This window comes from Perognathus longimembris, chromosome 4 (assembly GCF_023159225.1).
Source record: "Perognathus longimembris pacificus isolate PPM17 chromosome 4, ASM2315922v1, whole genome shotgun sequence".
In the NCBI taxonomy this organism is placed as follows: Eukaryota; Metazoa; Chordata; class Mammalia; order Rodentia; family Heteromyidae; genus Perognathus; species Perognathus longimembris.
In genome coordinates this window covers 66,936,404-66,956,936 of record NC_063164.1, presented here as the reverse complement: position 1 = coordinate 66,956,936, position 20,533 = coordinate 66,936,404, and positions in this window count along the sequence as shown.

Sequence of the window (20,533 nt, the reverse complement as noted above, 5' to 3'; positions counted from 1 at the left end):
GTGCATTCTTTTTTTTTTTTTTTTTGCCAGTCCTGGGCTTGGACTCAGGGCCTGAGCACTGTCCCTGGCTTCTTTTTGCTCAAGGCTAGCACTCTGCCACTTGAGCCACAGCACCACTTCTGGCCGTTTTCTATATATGTGGTGCTGGGGAATCGAACCCAGGGCCTCATGTATACGAGGCAAGCACTCTTGCCACTAGGCCATATTCCCAGTCCCTGCATGTGCATTCTTGACCTCCTGCAGTCATCCTGTCAAAAGACCAGTGGAGTCCCTGTGTTTATGTATCTCTAAGATTCCAGACATCTTGTTACCCAAACTGCCATTTTCAATACTACCTAATTTCTTATTATCTACCTCCTAGAAAGTGCCCTTTTGTTTATTTTCCTGTGATTCCCTGAAGCAAACCCCAGGATAATCTGAGCCTATAAAAGTGGGGGGGTGGCGGAGGCACCTTCCCTTTTATCATGCCTGTCAGTTAACCCACTCCTTGTCCCATGACTGCATTAGATTACTTATTTAATAATACAATTGTTAAATTTGAGGTAAGACTGCATGATCGGTTCTTCATGTGTTGTCCTGAAATGTACTGCTCAGAATAAGCAGTCCTAAATTCCTGACATAAAGAACTGTGAGCTAACTAGTGAGAGTTGTCTTAAACATATTTGTAGTGATTCATTACTTAGTGAGAGTAACATGGTTAGCCTGTAAAAGGTATATTTGGGATGACAATTTATGTGGATTTGTCAATTTTTTTTTAAGATACAAGATAAACTTTCAACAAATGGCTATATATGGTGCTGGTATGAAAAAACAGAACAATTTGGTGTGATATTAAAGGTATGGATATAAGGTGAACATTTCACTGTTACTCACCGTGACCCACTGGGAATTTATAGCATTTATCTCTACAACTTTTGACTCTTTTTATGCTAGATATCTTGGCATGGCATAGTGGAGCCTTCCACAAAAGAAAGAAACCCTGGTCAGATCCCACTAACTTTGAAGCTATAATCACCAATTCGTCATTTATAGGTATCTCATGCCAGAAGAACTGCTGACGATGGAATCGCTTCTCCTACAAGAAAAAAAATGAGTGTCAGAAAGAGATAGAATGGCTGCTGTATAATAGAGATGGACACAATTATGCCTAGATTTCAGGGGTGTTCACTGGAGTTTCCTTTGTGTCCATTGGTAACTATAATTGGGCAATTATAATGACAGAAACCTGACAAAGACACAATAACTGGAAATTCAAATATCTAAGAACAGAAGATAATGTTTAACCCAATAGGGTATCCTCTTAAGGAAGTGTTTCTGCACAAGAAAAGAAAAAATCCCCTTTCATGGGGATATTTGGCAATAATGGTGACATTATTTGTGATCACAACTTGGTGGGAAGTATGCTATTACTGTTAATATGTTGAAGCCAAGGCTTAAACTCCTACAAGGCACATAATACCCTCCATAATAAAGAAATATCTTATCCAAAATATTGATAATGTGCAGGATAAATAATCATTAAATAAACCAACCAAGATGTGGCCATGCTTAAATGGAATATAGAAGCAATAGTAAAGAAGGACATGCTACATATACATTCCAGGTTTGGAATAAATTTCAGAAATGGCTCCTCTTAGTGTTTGGACATATATAATGACAATTATAGTCATTATCTGGAAAGTAAATCAGTGAAGAATATATCAGAGAGATGCATAAGGTGAACTTAGCGTTCAATATCCTGTCCTTGATGCCTTTGTCTTTTTCATTTCTAGGATCATTGGCTTTTTTTTTTTTTAACCAATACCAATGTCTGCAACTCTCTGCTTACATGGTGTGTAAGTGAGGATGAAGGAGAGGGAGGGAGGGAGAGAGGGAGAGAAAGAAAGAGACAGAGAGACAGAGAGACAGAGGCACAGAGAGACTCATGCACAGAGAAACTAGAGATGAGGAATGCTTTGGAATCAATGAATTCATTCCCTAAACACCTTCCTATGTAGGATCAGCCTCAGTAAAAAATCAAAAGATGCTTGCTCCTTTGCTACTCCAGTAAGGCAGATATGTTCTATACCAGTTTCTGGAATTCTGTAACAATTCATTTCCACTAGCTCACAGAGGTGGCTTACTTGCTAATGCGGCACTTACTGGGACTTTTTCTGTCTTTCTTTCTTTGCTGTGAGTGAAACCTTGGAATCATCTGACAAATTCTTTGAACTTTAATCTTTGTCAAGGCCCATATATGACTATTAGTCAAATTCAAACTAAAAAAAAGTCAAATATCTTTGGAGAGGTTTAAATTGGTAAATGATATCATTTATATAATATTGTTATTTTGCTTCTGTTATTTTTTGTTTTTTTTTTCAAATTTTTACTATCAAACTGAAATACAGAGAGGTTACAGTTTCATACATTAGGCATTGGATACATTTCTTGTACTGTTTGTTACCCTGTCCCTTATACCCCCCATCCTCCCCCTTTCCCTCTCCCCCCTGAGGTTTTCAGTTCATTTTGACCAACCATTTTGCAAGTATTGCTTTTGTAGTTGTTTGTCTTTTTTACCCTGTGTCTCTCAATTTTGGTATTCCCTTTCAATTTCCTACTTCTAATACCAGTATACACGGTTTCCAAAATACTCAGATAAGATTACAGAGATAGTGTAGGTACAACCACGGGAAGGTGATACAAGGACATCATCAATAATAGAAGCTACAGATACACATGGGACGTTGAAAGTAGTTACAACTGTGATATAACAATTGTTTCCATAACATGGAGTTCATTTCACTTAGCATCATCTTATGTGTTCATAAGGATATAGCTATTGGGCTCTTGTGATGCTCTGCTATGACTTGCCTAAACCTGTACTAATTATTCCCAATAAGGGAGACCATAGAGTCCATGTTTCTTTGGGTGTGGCTCACTTCACTTAGTATAATTTTTTCCAAGTCCTTCCATTTCCTTACAAATGGGGCAATGTCATTCTTTCTGATAGAGGCATAAAATTCCATTGTGTATATGTACCACATTTTCCTGATCCGTTCGTCTACTGAGGGGCATCTGGGTTGGTTCCAGATTCTCGCTATGACAAATTGTGCTGCGATGAACATTGTTGTGCTGGTGGCATTACTGTGATTTTGTTTGTGGTCTTTTGGATAGATACCCAAAAGTGGGGCTGCTGGGTCATAGGGGAGTTCTATATTTAGCCTTCTGAGGAATCTCCATACTGCTTGTCAGAGTGGCTGAACCAGTTTACATTCCCACCAACAATGAAGTAGGGTTCCCTTTTGGCCACATCCCCACCAACAATTTTTATTGTTAGTTTTCTTGATATAGGACATTCTTACTGGGGTGAGATGGAATCTCAATGTTGTTTTGATTTGCATTTCTTTTATGGCCAGTGATGTAGAGCACTTTTTCATATGTCTCTTGGCCATTCTCTTTTCCTCATCAGAGAAGTCTCTTTGCAAGTCTTTAGCCCACTTGATGAGGGGGCTATTGGTTCTTTGCGGTTTTGTTTTGGAGGAAGGTAATTTTTTTAGTTCTGCATATATTCTAGAGATGAGGCCTTTGTCCGTTGAAAGCCCGGTAAAGATCTTCTCCCAGTCTGTGGGCTTTCTGTTTATCTTTCGAGCTATGTCCTTTGCTGTGCAGAAGCTCTGCAGTTTGATGCAGTCCCATTTGTCCAACTTTTCTTTGATTTGTAGCCTTTCTGGGTCATTGTTAAGGAAGTTTTGTCCTGCGCCAAGGAGCAGGACATGAAGCCCTGGGTTCGATTCCACAGCACCACATATATAGAAAAAGCTGGAAGTGGCACTGTGGCTCTTATAGTAGAGTGTTAGCCTTGAGCAAAAAGAAGCCAGGGACAGTGCTCAGGCCCTGAGTTCAATCCCCAGGACTGGCAAAAAAACAAAACAAAACGAAGAACTAGAAGTTGGTATTGAGTAGAGACTGGAATTCTTTATTTTATGTATTGTTCCAGAGGCCTGAAGTCTCTAAATTTTGTTTTGGGTGAGTTGATGTGAATATCAAAACAAAATGATTTTTATCTTCTGAGTCTGTATTTCCATTCGAAGGTAGATTAAATATTCTGTACCATTTGTAGAATTTGTATTTTTGTGAATGCAAATTTTAAAAAATCCAGAAGTTAAAATCAACTATAATTTTACTATTCTAAAATTAGTAATTAGAAATTTGAACAAGTTTCTTTTGTCTTATAAGAAATGCTTAGGGGCTGGGAATGTGGCTTAGCTGTAGAGTGCTTGCCTAGCATGCATGAAGCTCTGGGTTTGATTCTTCAGCACCACATAAACAGAAAAAGCTGGAGCCTCAAACCTATGGCTCAAGTGGTAGAGTGCTAGCCTGGAGCAAAAGGAAGCCAGAGACAGTGCTCAGGCCCTGAGTTCAAGCCCCAGGATTGGCAGAAAAGAAAGGAAAATAAATGCTTAGAACTAGACATATTTCTGATTTTGGAGCATTTTTAATTTTGAAATATTTGTGTAATTTTACTGGCTGAAAACCTAACCAAAAAGTGTGAAATCAGAAATAAAGATAACAGTTAAAATCTTCAGATTTTGGCCACCCATCAGTGTCTCACCACATATAATATTAGCAAGTCAGAGAATTGCAGAGCCTAAAGAGACAAATTCCTGAGAGTCTTATCTCTAATTAACCAATGAAAGTCACAACTGTAGGCCTGGCTCAAGTGGTTGGCCTGATTCATTCTTCTGTGAATGAAAAGCCAGGAGAGAGACTGAGGCCTTGATTTGAAGCTTCAGTATACACACACACACACACACACACACACACACACACACACATTTGGGAACTGAAATCCTTGTGACTTTGGATATTTATTTAGGTTAAGAATACTTAACTTGTATGATTCAGAATTGCACATAAACACTATGATTTTGTTTGGTTCACTTCACACATTTTGATAAATTTAATTTAGCAAATATATTTAGAATACTACTTTTGTACTTAGTTATTTGTTTGTTTGTTTGTTTATGTGTGTCGGGCCTGAAACTTGAACTCAGGGCCTGGACACTATCCTTGAGCTTTTTTTACTCAAGACTAGCCCTCTACGATTTCAGCCACAGTTTTTTGGTGATTAACTGGAAATTAAAATTTCATGGATTTTCCTCCCTGTGATCCTCTGATGTCAGCCAACTACGTAGCTAAAAATTACAGCTAGAAGCCACCCGCACCCAGTTAGAACATTACTTCTTAATACATCTTTAACATTTTATCACAGGGTTCTACCATGATATCATTATTATTATACATCTAAATAATTTACAGTTCTGATTATTGTTATAGATGTTGTGGGAGAACTTGTCTCCCATAGTCCCTTACCAAAACCTTCCTAAGTTCATATTCCTAACTTAGACTTCTAGACATGGGAAATTTATTCAGGATTCTATGACATATACTGTTGTTTTCTAACAAGATCTAAAGTTCCCTACTTTAGTGATGCCAGTGTTAGGTTGTATCATCTTTGCAAATTTTAAACCACAGTGTGTAGTAGTTTTACTTCATCTGCACTTCAAGTACTTTATGCACTTCTCCTAGTTATATTTCCTGTGAGATATTTGCTTAGATTTATTTTTAAGGAGAAATGTTTGAATTTACTATTTACTTATAATGTATTTTGTCTAATAAATATTATGTTTTTCTGTATAAATTTACAAAATTATTCTAGCTATAGTTATCCTTTTTCATTTCTGGTTTAATGATTTTCTTTACAGAGATACTTTACACGTAATCTAGTTAAGCATTTCTTAAGTTTTTTCTGTTTTTATATATTTTCCCATACTGAAGTTAGTAGAGTAACCAAAATATTTCAATATTTTCAGTCTGTCTCTATTTGCCTTTTTCTGTTCATCCATCCGTCTGTCTGTCTGTCTGTCTGTCTCTCTCCTAGTCATCATGTTTGATACTCAAAACTGATTGAATAGGGATAATTTTGCTTTTAAATGTTATGGGTTAGATGAAATTGTCTCAAATTTGCAGGATACGGTGGCACATACCTATTAGCCCACGTAACCAGAAGATGAAGGCAATAAGATCTTATATTCAAGGCCAGCCATGGTCAACATTAAAGACTCTGCCTTAGAAATAATGTACAAACAATATGGCTAGAGGTGTAGCCCAAGTGGTAGAATATCCTTTCAAAATAAATAAAAGAAGGAAGGGAGGGAGGAAAAGAAGGAGGAGGGAGGGAGAGAGGGAGGAAGGGAGGGAAATCTGAAGTTTCTAACAGCATTGTTTTAATTCAAAGATATACAGCAATCTATTACTCAACAATTGAATTAACTTAAATTGTATTCCTCCCATGGTTACCTGTTATTTTTATCATTCTTTTTTATATTTATAATGGTGAATCACTTTCATTATATTTGGTTGTTATATTTAAGTAGTTGTACAAAGGAGTTGACCTTTAACAAAGGCATTTATGAATACAATGCATCTTGATCAATGTCACCCCTTTCAACATTCTGACCCATCCCTCCCAATCCACTCCTTCCCATGCTTTTTTTAATTTTGTAGGATATATGTTATTTTTGTTGACTGAACTTTTTGTTTTTGTAAATTATAGTTGAACTTTAAAGTATTTAATTTTTCATTGTTCTAATAGCCTTATTCATTTATATCTGTAATGTGCCTTAGTAAAATGGACATCTGCTGTAGCATGTGCTATGCTATTGTCTGTCTCTCTGAATTCCATTTTTCTGTAACCTGCTCTGTGATGCCCGGGATAGCAATCTACGCACATTTCCTAACTGCTGTGCCTCTGGGCTCTGCCATGAAGGGGTGCTAGGGGGAGGTTGTTCAGCAAGGAGGGGGTCAGAGACTGTTTTCTTCTTTTATGCCTTTGTGTTCTTAGTATCTGCTTCTTGTTCCTGAGAGTCTCCCTAGCAACGCATCTTGCCTTTAGTAACAGCAACTTCTTCCTGTAGAAGCAACAGACCACTTTGCATATTTTTCCCTCAATTCTTGGAGTCACCTTCATCATTCTCCCTGAGATCCAACACCAATTGTCAGGAGCTCCTGTCAGAGGTTAAGAGTAGCAGCTATTTGGGACCTTTCCTTAGTTCATTGATGTTGATCTAAAATATCTGAGAAAGGGTAAATAATTTTTATAAAACATAGAAATTTATTTCACATGTTTTGTGATGCTAATAAATGTAAAGTAAGTTCACTGGAAAATTCAGCTCTCTGGTAAGACAATTCTGCTTCCAGGTAGCTCCTTGGTGCTGTGTGCTCTGGAGAGAATATTTCTTTCTACTTAGGGCAGATGGCACAAAGGGTAAAAGGAAATAGGAATTCCTCTTTCGTAAGGGCTCCTAAGCTCTTCCTGTGAGAGAAATCCTTAATGACCTATCTCCTCCAGCTAATTGCCTCATAAAAAAACAATCTTTTAACACTAGCATATTGGTAACAACTGAATTTTGGAGAAGACATAACCAAATCATGTTAGATGGCTTTCTCAAACTTAAAAGCCCTTTCCCCCCTTTTCCCTTTGTTTTATTAGCCAACATTGATATTTCTGCTCTGGCCATCTCAAGGATTCTGTGTTGTATTCTTTTTACCATTTTAGTCATCCAGATAATAGCTTTGTATGCTTCATTCTGATTAGGTTCTCTCTCCCCACAACCAAACTCTGATTAGTAACTATCCCCACTTATTGATTTAAGTTTTGCAACAAAATTTCACAGTTATACTTCTATATTTACATGACTGTTTTGGTTAGTTATGGACTTATATATACTTCATTGTTTGTATATATGTATGGACGTTGTTTTCTAACATTTTTCTAGCTGTTTATTGTTGGAATAAATGTGAAATTTCCATTTCCATACTAATTTTAACTAATTACTTGTTCTGAAGTTGATAAGAGAACTATATATTTTGGGGGCAATAAATCATTGCAGATGTTTCTAATAGAGTACACATTGAAACTCTATGTTGCTAGCGTAAATTGAAACTATCTGTTCCATTAACTCATGAATATTTTCATCAACTGGGTGGAGTTTTATACTGCAATACAGTCTTACTGGAAAGAAATGGTGAAGGAACAATGGAGAAAAGTAAAGGAGGAAAGATCATAGCAAATTTTAGTAAATGTTGCAATTATTTGTAAAAAGAAATGTTATTCACAGTAAATTGCAAATGTTAAGTTATGTGATCCATGAAGGCAAAAAAGAAAATTTCAATTTTTTTAGTATGAGAGTCTAGATAGGTCATTTTTCCCATGATCAAAACAAATGTGAAAATAAATTGAGTTATTATGGGATTTAAGTAGTTTAGAGGCTCAGGTATGCAGTTTTGAAAGGTCTTTATTTTGACTAAAATGCTTGTCTAGGGGTGTATAATTAACATTAAATAAGAGCTGGAGGTTTTAGTTGCAGAATGGAAGAGCTGATTGCTTAGTAACAGATTTCAGAGTGAATAAACACTTACTGATGACATTGTGCTGTAGTTATTCACTTTACCCAAGGTGAAATAAAAGAATTAAATTAAGCTAAAGTAGAAGAACTTAGATTAGGTAGATGGAAATTTTTCACTAGAAGGGCGATTTTGCAACCTATTTTGGATACCTAGCTATGCTTTGTCTGAGAATTGAGATAGGCAAACTCTTTGTGAACTATTACAGTTTAGTAAACTTTTTAAAGTTGTGTGGAACCATTTCTCAGCTGCTTAATTCATAACTTCACTGTAAGCTAAGAATCGTTGTTCATTTTCTGCCTCCTACCTCAATTATTCTCGTGCACAAAAAGAATCTGAATCTTAGTTCAAGAGGCTGAGGAATGGTGTTCACTTTTGATGCCTAAGAGCAATTGCCTAGTGGTTGTGTGTGTATGTATGCGTGTATGTGTATGTGTGTAAATATTGAACTCAGGACCTGAGTGCTACCCCTGAGATTTATTACTTAGGACTAGCATTTTACTACTTGAGCTACAGCTCCATGACAGGATTTTTGGTGATTTGGAGACAAGCATTTCATAACCTGTCTGGACTGGGCTGGCTTCAAACTGCAATCCTCAGATCTCAGCCTCCTGAGCTAACAATTCAAGTGTGAGTGCCTGGTGCCTGGTTCTGTTGGGTTTTTAAAATGTGTTTTGTTCAAAGGATGGCAAATTTTAAGATTTTGCTGTTAGTAGATGTCTAAGTTCTGAATGTTGATGAGAGTTCCCTCAATTTTGTTCAAACACCATGGGTGGGGGTTGTATGCATGCTTGAAACATCAGAAAGCTTAAAATGACTTGATCAACACCCACATGTTCTACAATAGACACTAGCCTTTAATTTGGGAAAATAAAATTTGGAAACAGAAAGAGGCAACACTTGGCTTACATTATATAATAGGTGTAATAAGAGGGAAAGAATTGGCGGAAAATGAGGCAGAGCTGGAGCCTTGGTAAGACAAATTTGTCTGCATGCAGAATATAGTCCATGCCAAGTAAATATTTGACTTTCAAAATGAAAAACAAAGGCTCAAGTTAAATATTTGAGCAAGCAGATAAAGTGAATTGACAGTAAGTCAATCAAGACAAGTGCAGCAAAAAATATATAAACAGAAAGATGTAGATACTCTAAAGTGTTTGGTTTAGTCTATAAGAGAGAAAAAAGAATCTGTTCCCTAGCATTGCCACTGTTTTAGGATTTTGTTCTTCTAATTCTAGACCTCTTCCACATCTCATTTTTCAGTGAAGTTTTCTGATTCTCAGGTACTTGAGTTAGCTTATTTCCTTTGTACCTAAAAGAATCTGAGTCAAGAATACAACTGTTTGATGATGCATCTAGTTATGATAGAACCAGTAAATACAGAATCATATGGTTTATCTTACAGGCAGGATACTATTTTACATATGTAAAATAGCTATATTTGTAAAATTTAAGAATGGTTTGTTATCCACTAAAGAACAAATATTTATTGATCCAAGATTAAACAGGTTTGATATAATCTTTATCACAATGACACTTTGAGAGATTAGAAAATAATTAAAATAAAGACAGTGGTTCTGAAAAATCATAAAACTTAGTGAAAGTGGGGTTTGGCCAAATAGTAAACCAAATATTTTAATAGCAGTTTTCTGTTTTGTTTTTGTTAGCCAGAATCTTGTCATTTATATTTGAAAGATACTGTGATTCCTTTAAATTAAAATTGCTCACTCTGTTTCCAAACTACATAGGTATTTTGTTAAAACCCACTAAAATATGCTTCATAATATTGAATGTTATCCATCAATCATAAATAGATAACTATATATCTATGTGTATATGTATAATTTGTGCTCAAATTTTGTATTTGTAGAAAATAGCTTAACTCTTAAAATTTAGTGAGTACTCTTGTTGGATATGACTTGAGCTGGTTTGATCAATTTAAGATTTAATTGAATAGTAATGCCACTTGTACAACCATGTTTTTTCTGCACTATTCACCATAGCTAATGTATGGAAATGGCCCCAGATGAGACAGCCCAATGAATAAATGGTTCAAAAAATGTGGCATATAGGGGTTGGGAACATGGCTTAGTGGTAAAGTTCTTGCCTTGCATGTATAAAACCCTGTGTTCAATTCCTCAGCACTGTATAAACAGAAAAATCTGGAAGTGACGCTGTGGTCAAGTGGTAGAGTGTTAGCCTTGAGCAAAAAGAAGCCAGGGACAGTGCTCAGGCTCTGAGTCCAAGCCCCAGGAAGACTGGCAAAAAAAAAAAATACAAAAACAAAAAAAACAATAAACATGAAAATGTGGCATATATAACACAATTGAATTTTACTTCCACAGAAAGAACAACAGTACATCATTTGCAAAGAAATGGATGGACCTGGAAAAATTATGTTAAGAGAAGTGAGTTAGGTCCAGGGAGGTACAAGATGTGTCTCTCTCAAAGGTAGAAGTTAGATCATATTCTAAATATTCAAGTGGGTTGTATAAAAATATACACAAAATGTATGATATATGCAGGGGAGAATTCAAATAGTCTAACTCCTTAGGAAAACTAACTCTCAATCCAAAAACATAATAAATGCCAGGAAGCTGGTACTTGAGATGTGTGATAAGAGGAGGTCAAGGAGAGAGGGTAAATATATGAAGAGAGGAAAGGTTAAGGGAAGAACAAGATCTCAAGGATTTAAAATATGAAAAAGAATTGTGTATGTATAAATATTTTAAGGTTACAATTAAATAATTTCAGAACAGTTTGTCATTAATAAATGAAAAATAAAGGTGCCAGTAAGCAATCTACATAATGCTCTTACAAGTTGTACATATCAAAGATTTCTTAATTATTCCTTCATGGACATTTCATTAATGCTTTCTTTAAAGTTAATGACTCCTTTTCAAAACCCCATAATAATTTGATTACTACACAGTTGGAAATAAATTTATACAAGCTAAATTTAACTATTTGAAATCAAGATTCAATGAATCTTCTCAAATATCTGCTTCAATGTCTTGAAATTATGTTAACAAAACTGTATAATGAATTTAACAAAATGTAATGTCCAAGAAACCAGCAAAGTTTAGTAAAATATTTGATTAATTACAAAAAGATTAATTATTAGTAATTTCTAATTACTAGATATATATTTTAGTCATGCCATATTTTTAGAGTAGTGAACCAACAGACAAATAAAATTGAGTGTCACTTAATGTATTTACATTAACAAAATTATATGTTTTATTTTTGCTGATGTATCTGTGGTTAAGATAAAATAATTATAGGAAAGTCTTAATCCTAAAATTCCGTTTAAATTTGGAAAATTACAGATCATATGTCTCAGAAAGATGTAGAATTTTAGATATGTCTCAATGCAGGGATTCAGTGGGCATAAAGAAAACACATGAAGAGATTATTGATGTGGTAAGACAAAATAAAGTCGTTTCATTGAAGAGATATAGTCAGATTTTATGTTTTTATGCACATGATGTGAAATACCACTGCAATGAAGCTAAGCTACATGCCCATCACCTTCTACAGCTAACATTTTTCATTCAGATCTTAATGATTGCTCTCTTAACGAATTTCAAGTATGTAGCATGTTTAATATTGTCACCATGTTGGACTTAGACTTTCATCACTCTTTATCTTATAACTGAAGGTGAGTAATTTTGAAAGAAACTCTTCCATTTTCTCCACCCACAAGTCCAGGGCAGGAAGCATTCTATTTTCTGTGTGAGTTAAACTTTTTGAGATTTCACATGTAACCAAGATCATGCTCTTGGTTATAGCTATCTAGCCCATTTCAGTTACCATGGTACCTATTATGTTTATTTACATTATTTTCCATGAAAGGTTCACTTACTTTTAAGGTTGAATAAAATTCTGTCATATATATGTATATATATGTAAATATATATGTGTGTGTGTGTGTGTGTGTGTGTGTGTGTGTGAATGCATAGGTACACACATACACGCATTTGTAAACAGAGACACTTTTTTTTGTCCATTCATTCACTATGATACTGCAGTGATTTTATGGTTTGGATGTTATGAATAAAGTTGTAATTAATGCTGGAGTATGGTTATTTCTTTAAAATAAACATTGATTTGAATATTTAAATATATAGCCATAGTGGGTTTATAGTATCACATGGTAGGAGTAGTTTTAGTTTCAGGAGGAAAATCCATATTGTTTTCCATTATGAATATGCTGAATTTATAATCCCAATATTAGAGAAGCACACTTTTATCATAAAATTTTCTACATATGAAATATGACATTTTGATGATAGTTATTCTCTCCCTTACTTCGCTCTTTCCTCCTGCTCCTCATTCCTTTTTCTCTTCATTCTGCTTTCTCCTTTTTGTGTACTCTCCTTTTCCTTCTGCTCCTTTGCCTCCTCCTCATCCTTCTTTTTAACCATACTGATATTTGATCTTAGAGTCTTGTCCTTGTAATGCTGGTATCATACTACTTGTGTAATTTCCCCAACCTTATTTTCCCCTTAGCTATGCTTTGTGTAGAGTCCTGCAGCTAGCTTCAAACTGCAATAGCTCACATGTACCTCCCAATTAGCTGGAATTGCAAGGGTCCACCACTATACCAAGGTTTTCAAATTTGAGATAGAATTCCATTAACTTTTGGCCCAGGCTGGCTAAAAATCACAAATCCCCCAATCTCTACCTTCCAAGCAGATAGGATTACAGGTATGAGTCAGCCTGCATTCAAAGTTACTTTGACACACTCCTAATATTTAGATGGTTTTATAATATTATTACTTCACTTTAGTGACCTAACTTTTAAGGTATAAAATTCTTCAATACATTTAGCTGTTTAACATTTTCCTTTCTATGAGAGAATACTTTTTGAACTTCTTTTTGCCACTGTATTCATTTTACTTAATGTGTAAACACAGTATCTTCTTTAAAACAGATAGCTCTTCAATTTTAAGTAATCTATTCTATAGTTTAAAACTAAAATTATAATTTATTGTTATTTTTACCTAGAATAGAAAATACACAAAGAACATAAGTGGACAACTAATATTGATGGAATATTTTAGGTTAAATTAACTTTGAGTTAAAGCTTTTTATGCCACATTTCAGTTAAACTGATCACAGTACATAAGAGTCAAATGTAAGTCCTATGTCAGGGAGTCAGCAATCAAACCAGGATTCAAGCACATATGCATCTCATCCCAAAGCTGGAGTGCTTCCTGAAGCACACAAATTTTCTGTGTTCATCTCTTACTTTGTTCAATAGTTTTCATTACACTAAGCACCTATGTTGTGAGAACATCATTGTGCATCTGCGTTATGGTTGGCTTCAAGTTTATACCATAACATCTGAATGATCACATGGACCATATTGACTAAACACTATGAGATGTGTCTAGAACAATGAACATTTGAGACCTAAAATCTGCAAGTCAACAAAGAACAAAGTAAATCGAAGATGCTGTTTACCCTTCTGAGTTGCACTGTTGGCATATTTCAGGATTAGAGTTTAAGCTTGTTAATTCAAGGGAACACAAATGAAGCAATATCGAAATCTTTAGAAATGTGGTTTCTCGAAATGATAAAAGAGCTTGTTCTGTAACAATTCTTCTAAAAACCTAATAAGAATACATGGGGAAACAAAAGTAAAAGCAAACTCTGCTCTATCATATCAGAAAACTAGCAAGATATTCGGACTATGAAGGATTTGAATAAAAATAAACCTGACATTCTTAGTCTTTTTCCTTTGAAAACAATATATATTTTTTCCATGCATGTCACACAGAGCTGAGGGTGGAAGAAACTAAACAAAAGGAGATATTTGATGAATAGGAAATTGAGCAGAAATTTTGACAGCTTTCTGGGCTGTGGAGAAAAATATTGGAGATTAAGGAGTATCAGAGAACTTGGGTAATACTGGAGATGCTCATTTAGGAACCTTAAAGTGTCATAGACGATGAATTGGGTGAACTTGAAATGCAGTAGTTCTCACATGGGACTGAACAATAACTTCAAAACCCCTTGAACCCAAACTGCATGAAGTACTGAACTATTCCTACTCAAGCTTTTCTACACAAACTGCTCCTCATAAAGCCTTTTCTGTCTTGCTATATCTATCTATCTATCTATCTATCTATCTATCTATCTATCTATCTATCTTCTATCTGGTACTTATATATAATGTATTTATATATAATATATAATACACAGTATAGATTTATTATATTATAACTACATAATTATATTACACCATTATATACAAATATAATATATATGTATTTACATTAGATAAAATTCATCTTCCAGAAACTCAGTTGATATTTCATTTTTAACAAACTAGTTAGAAAAAAACAACATGCCATAAAAGGATAAATAACTAAGAAGAGCAAAAGAAGAAATGGGCCCACCAAATACCACCTCATAATCCAGATACAGGAGGAATCATGAACTTCAATGTAACTGAGACCCATATGTCTGACAAACTGTGCAACACGATGAAATTGCAACTACGAAACTGCAATATATGAAACAGAATACACTTAAGTACATTTCCTTAAGTATTTAATAAAAAAATTTAAGACTATAACTAAATAAGGTCAAAGAGAAGATTAGTGAAATGGAACAGATACATTAGTACATATCTATACTGGAGCACTGAGAGTAGAAATAGTAAATCATGTACAAATAACACAAAAGACAATGCATTTGTGAATTCCAGAATTATAGTAGTAAAAAATAGACATAAGGGATATCTGAAGCCACTATAATATGTTTCCAACCTGGTAATAGATGTGATCCAGAAATTCAACAATTTATTTGAAACCCAAGCAAGATAATGTAATATAGGTAGATAGATAGATAGATAGATAGAGAGAGAGAGAGAGAGATAAGTAGATAGATAGATAGATAGATAGATAGATAGATAGATAGATAGATAGATAGATAGATATTTACTATATATACATTACTGGCAAATTGCTAAAATTAATCATTAATAATGATTAATCATTTTTCCAAAAGCATAACAAAGCACATGAGGCCAGATACTACAAAAAAATAAATTCATTTAGCTCACAATTTTGGAGGACTTAAGTCCACATGTAGCACTAGCTCTGTAAAGACATTCCTCCTCCCCCCTGCCAGTTACGTCACAGAAGATGGCCTAATAATAGGAATATGTGTGAAAGAAAGGATCATACAGCAAGAGAGGTCACCAGAGCATGAGCAGAGGCAGGGCTTGTGACCTAAGATCACCATCTTTGAAATGTCTCACCATCTGTGACTATTTCCACAGGGAGGACATTAATCCATGCCAGGACACATTAAAAAAGTATCCAAACTCCTGTCTGCAGGAGAGGAGAAGCACCAGAGCCACACCCCATCTTCTGAGCCCACTTGCAGGACCTTGAATACATCTGTTTTCAGGGCTACCAAGTCTTGGTTTCTGAGATCTGGCTTTTGAGCAGTGAAGAGTAAAACTTGTGTTTGGTAACAAGATTGAACCTATGATGGACAACTGAAAAATGTCCAGACTTCTGACATGCGTATAAGATGGTTACTGCTATCATTGCTTATGATAATGTAAGTTTGAAACTAAAGTTTTATCAATAGAAATGTGATTGAATACAGCATACTATACCCCCACAGTAGAAGAAATAAAATAGCTTTAAAAAATAAAGTATCCATTGCCGTGCAGAAGCTCTGGAGTTTGATGCAATCCCATTTGTCCAACCTTTCTTTGATTTGTAGCCTTTCAGGGTCTTTGTTAAGGAAGTTCTGTCCTGTGCCAAGGAGCCCAAGTGTTTCTCCTACTCCTTCCTTTAGTGTCTTCAGGGTGCGTGTTTTGATTTCAAGGTCTTTAATCCATTTGGAATTGATTTTGGTGCAGGGTGATATATAAGGATCTAGTTTTAGTTTGTTGCATGTGTTGAGCCAGTTTTGCCAGCACCACTTGTTAAAGAGGCTATCTTTCTTCCATACTATTGTTTTAGCTCCTTTATCAAAGATTAAGTAGGCATAGTTCTGTGGGTTTAATTCTGGGTCTTCAATTCTGTTCCATTGGTCTTCAGGCCTGTTCCGGTGCCAATACCAAGCTGTTTTTATTACTATAGCAAAGGACATAGCTCTCAAGATAAACAGAAAGCCCACAGACTGGGAGAAAATCTTTACCGGACATTCAACAGACAAAGGCCTCATCTCTAAAATATATGCAGAACTAAAAAAATTACCTTCTTCCAAAACAAAACTGCAAAGAACCAACAGCCCCCCCTCATCAAGTGGGCTAAAGACTTACAAAGAAACTTCTCTGATGAGGAAATGAGAATGGCCAATAGACATATGAAAAAATGCTCTACATCACTGGCCATAAAGGAAATGCAAATCAAAACAACATTGAGATTCCATCTCACCCCAGCAAGAATGTCATATATCAAGAAAACTAATAATAACAATTGTTGGAGGGGATGTGGCCAAAAGGGAACCCTACTTCATTGTTGGTGGGAATGTAAACTGGTTCAGCCACTCTGGCAAGCAGTATGGAGATTCCTCAGAAGGCTCAATATAGAACTCCCCTATGACCCAGCAGCCCCACTGTTGGGTATCTATCCAAAAGACCACAAACAAAATCACAGTAATGCCACCAGCACAACAATGTTCATCGCAGCACAATTTGTCATAGCGAGAAGCTGGAACCAACCCAGATGCCCCTCCATAGATGAATGGATCAGGAAAATGTGGTACATTTACACAATGGAATTTTATGCCTCTATCAGAAAGAATGACATTGTTCCATTTGTAAGGAAATGGAAGGACTTGGAAAAAGTTATACTAAGTGAAGTGAGCCAGACCCAAAGAAACATGGACTCTATGGCCTCCCTTATTGGGAATAATTAGTACAGTTTTAGGCAAGCCATAGCAGAGCATCACAAGGCCCAATAGCTATACCCTTAGGAACACATAAGATGATGCTAAGTGAAATGAACTCCATGATATGGAAACAAGTGATATATCACAGTTATAACTACTTTCAACGTCCTATGTGAATGTGTAGTTTCTATTATTGATGATGCTTTGTATCACCTTCCTATGTTTGTACCTACACTATCTCTGTAATCTTATCTGAGTATATTGGAAACCGTGTTTACTGGTATTGGAAGTAGGAAATTCAAAGGGAATACCAAATTCGAGAGACACGGGGTAAAAAAAGAGAAATAACTACAAAAGCAATACTTGCAAAACTGTTTGGTGTAAGTGAACTGAACAACTGGGCGGGGGGGAGGGAAGGGGGGGAGGGAGGGGGGCATGAGGGACAAGGCAACAAACAGTACAAGAAATGTATCCAACGCCCAACGTATGATACTGTAACCTCTCTGTACGTCAGTTTGAAAATAAAAATTTGAGAAAAAATAAAAATAAAAAAATAAAGTATCCAAACTATATAAGCAGATATAGAAGAAAAATAAGTAAGAAATGAAATAAATACAAGACAAAATAAGTAGGACATGTTTAAAGTAATACTGATCAAAAGAATCCATAATATTTTCAAGAATTATAAGGATATTTCATATTAATAAACATGTAACTTTATTAGGAGAACGTGCATAACTATTTTAGATACTGGGTATTTGTTACAGACAGGCTCAAAATATACTAATAAAGTGAAGGTGTACAGAACTGAAATAAGAAAGACATATTTTAAAGTAGTTGAGTAGTTTAACTATGCCATCTTAATAATGAATACATGTGTATAGGAAATTAGTAAGCATATAAAATATTGAAGAACATTTTTGACCAAGTTGACTTTACTATAATTTATCAAGCACCACATGAACCAACAGTACTTTACTATACTTCAACCTCTACTAAATGTATATACCATCTGGTGGACAAAAATTATTAACTGAACAATATAGATAGCTATAGATATGATGGACTAGTCAGAGCAACGAGAAAGAATGAGTTATTGTTACATATAACAGCATGGATAAATATCAAAATAATTATACTGAGTAAAGGAAAGCAGACAAACATAATATAACCTGTGGGATCCACTTTCATAAAATTATAGAAAGCACAGCTCATCTTTAGTGACTGCAAGTTGAATAATGATTGCCTAGAAATGGGAATGGAGTTTTTGGGAAGGTCATGAGGGAGTGATTAAAAAATATATGAAATTTCCTGGGCTGATGGATCTGTTCATTATTCATTGTAGTGAGAACTTAAGGAGTGTGTACATATGCCAAAATTCATTAAGTTATATGCTTTTTATCTGAGAAGTTCAGAGCCTGCTAATTATACCTCAATAAAGCTATAAAAATGTAAGTATTGGAAAGAAATACAATTGTGATTTTTGCTAACATACTTAGGAACTTGGAAAATGAAAAATAGTCAGGTACATTATTATAACTACATTCATAATTACAGTACAATGATAATGAACATATATAATGTATTACATATGATTTATCTCTATCAGAAATAATCAACAAATATGAAAATATATTTTGCAGTATTTTTAAAAATTCAAAATACAAAAAATGTGTGGGACCTTTACAAAAGCAATTTCAAATATAATTAAAAGAAATTTAAGCTGATAAACAGGAGCATACAGCATATTAACAATATAAACATTTTAAAGGTATCAGTCCTCAACAAGTTTATTTATACTTTCATTATAACACAAAATGAAACAAATCATTGGGTAGAAATTAGTATAGTGTTTATCAAACACTGATTTGTAAGGGGCTAAGATGAATTTGATTAATTTTGAAGAATAGGAAACATGAATGTGGACATTTATTTGAGAAATCACATTGACAATGTGTTATTGTTGTAAGAATAAAAATGCTGGTCTTGGAATGGTATTGATTTACATGTATGTCAGCATGAGATTTACGACCAGCTGGAAATGTTAAACAGTGGGAAATAGATTGTTTCCCTAATAACAAGTCTCTCATTCAAGCATTGATATACAAAGCGTCAATTTAATCTTAAGGTACGATACAGACAAAATTGAAATAAATGAATAAAATTAAAATACAGATAAAAATTAATTCCAATTCATTATGTAATTCAATATCAAAGGTGCCAAAGTAATGCTTAAACAATTGACATTAGGGAATAACTTTAAAATCCTGAGATATGAAATATAAGTTTAAACAATACATATGAAAAGAAGTGAGAACATTCTGATACCAAGTCTAAGTAGTGTACTAATTTAGTAAATGTTCAAAGAAGAAAACATGAAATGATAAATGTGAGAATTTTGTGAAATTATTTGTCATAACCAATGCCAAGAAAGAAACATGGGAATTAGCAACACGAAAATTGTGTCTTTTGCTGGTTTAAGTTTTGTTCTTTTGAACTAAGGAAGCTGTTGTTATATATTTACCAATATATCACTAGGACCAGGAAGTATCCATTTTATTAAAATCATAGAGCTATGCATAGGTTATTTATGAATTGTGCTACTTCTGCTACACTTTAATTCGTATTTTAAAGAAGAAACAGCTTATGGGTAGATTTCAGTTGTACAAGGAACTTAGTATGTGAAGAACCTTATGCTAAATCCACAGCACCCTCCTCCCAAAAGAAAAAGGAAAAGAAATCAATGAGTCAGTCCAGAGAAAGTGGGGCAAGAGAATTAAGTAGGAAGCCTAAGAGAAACAAGAGGGGCCTTGGCACATGTGAAAATACAGACTTGACCTCTGTTTTCAACAATTAGAGTAGAGTCATGATCTTCTATGGTTCACAAAGGTCACTGATAGAAAATAGTGAAGATACAATTGTGTATTTATGTAAGAATTACCATGTTCATTGTTCATTGCAGTGTTGTTTACCATAGACAAATTCTGGAATCAATGCAGATGCCCCTCAGCTGTTTTTGATTTCTGTGCCTTTTGTCTTGTATGTAAGTTTATGTTTTGGGGAGCATAGAAGGAGCAAAGAAATGTTGAGACAAAGGCTGAACAAATGCAGCAGTGATACTCACTAGGCATTATGTTGAAAAAGAACTATACAATGTGTGGGCAAGAGAGTCATGAGGGAAAAAATGTGAGAAAACAAGAGGTAACACTGTTCATTAGCTGAC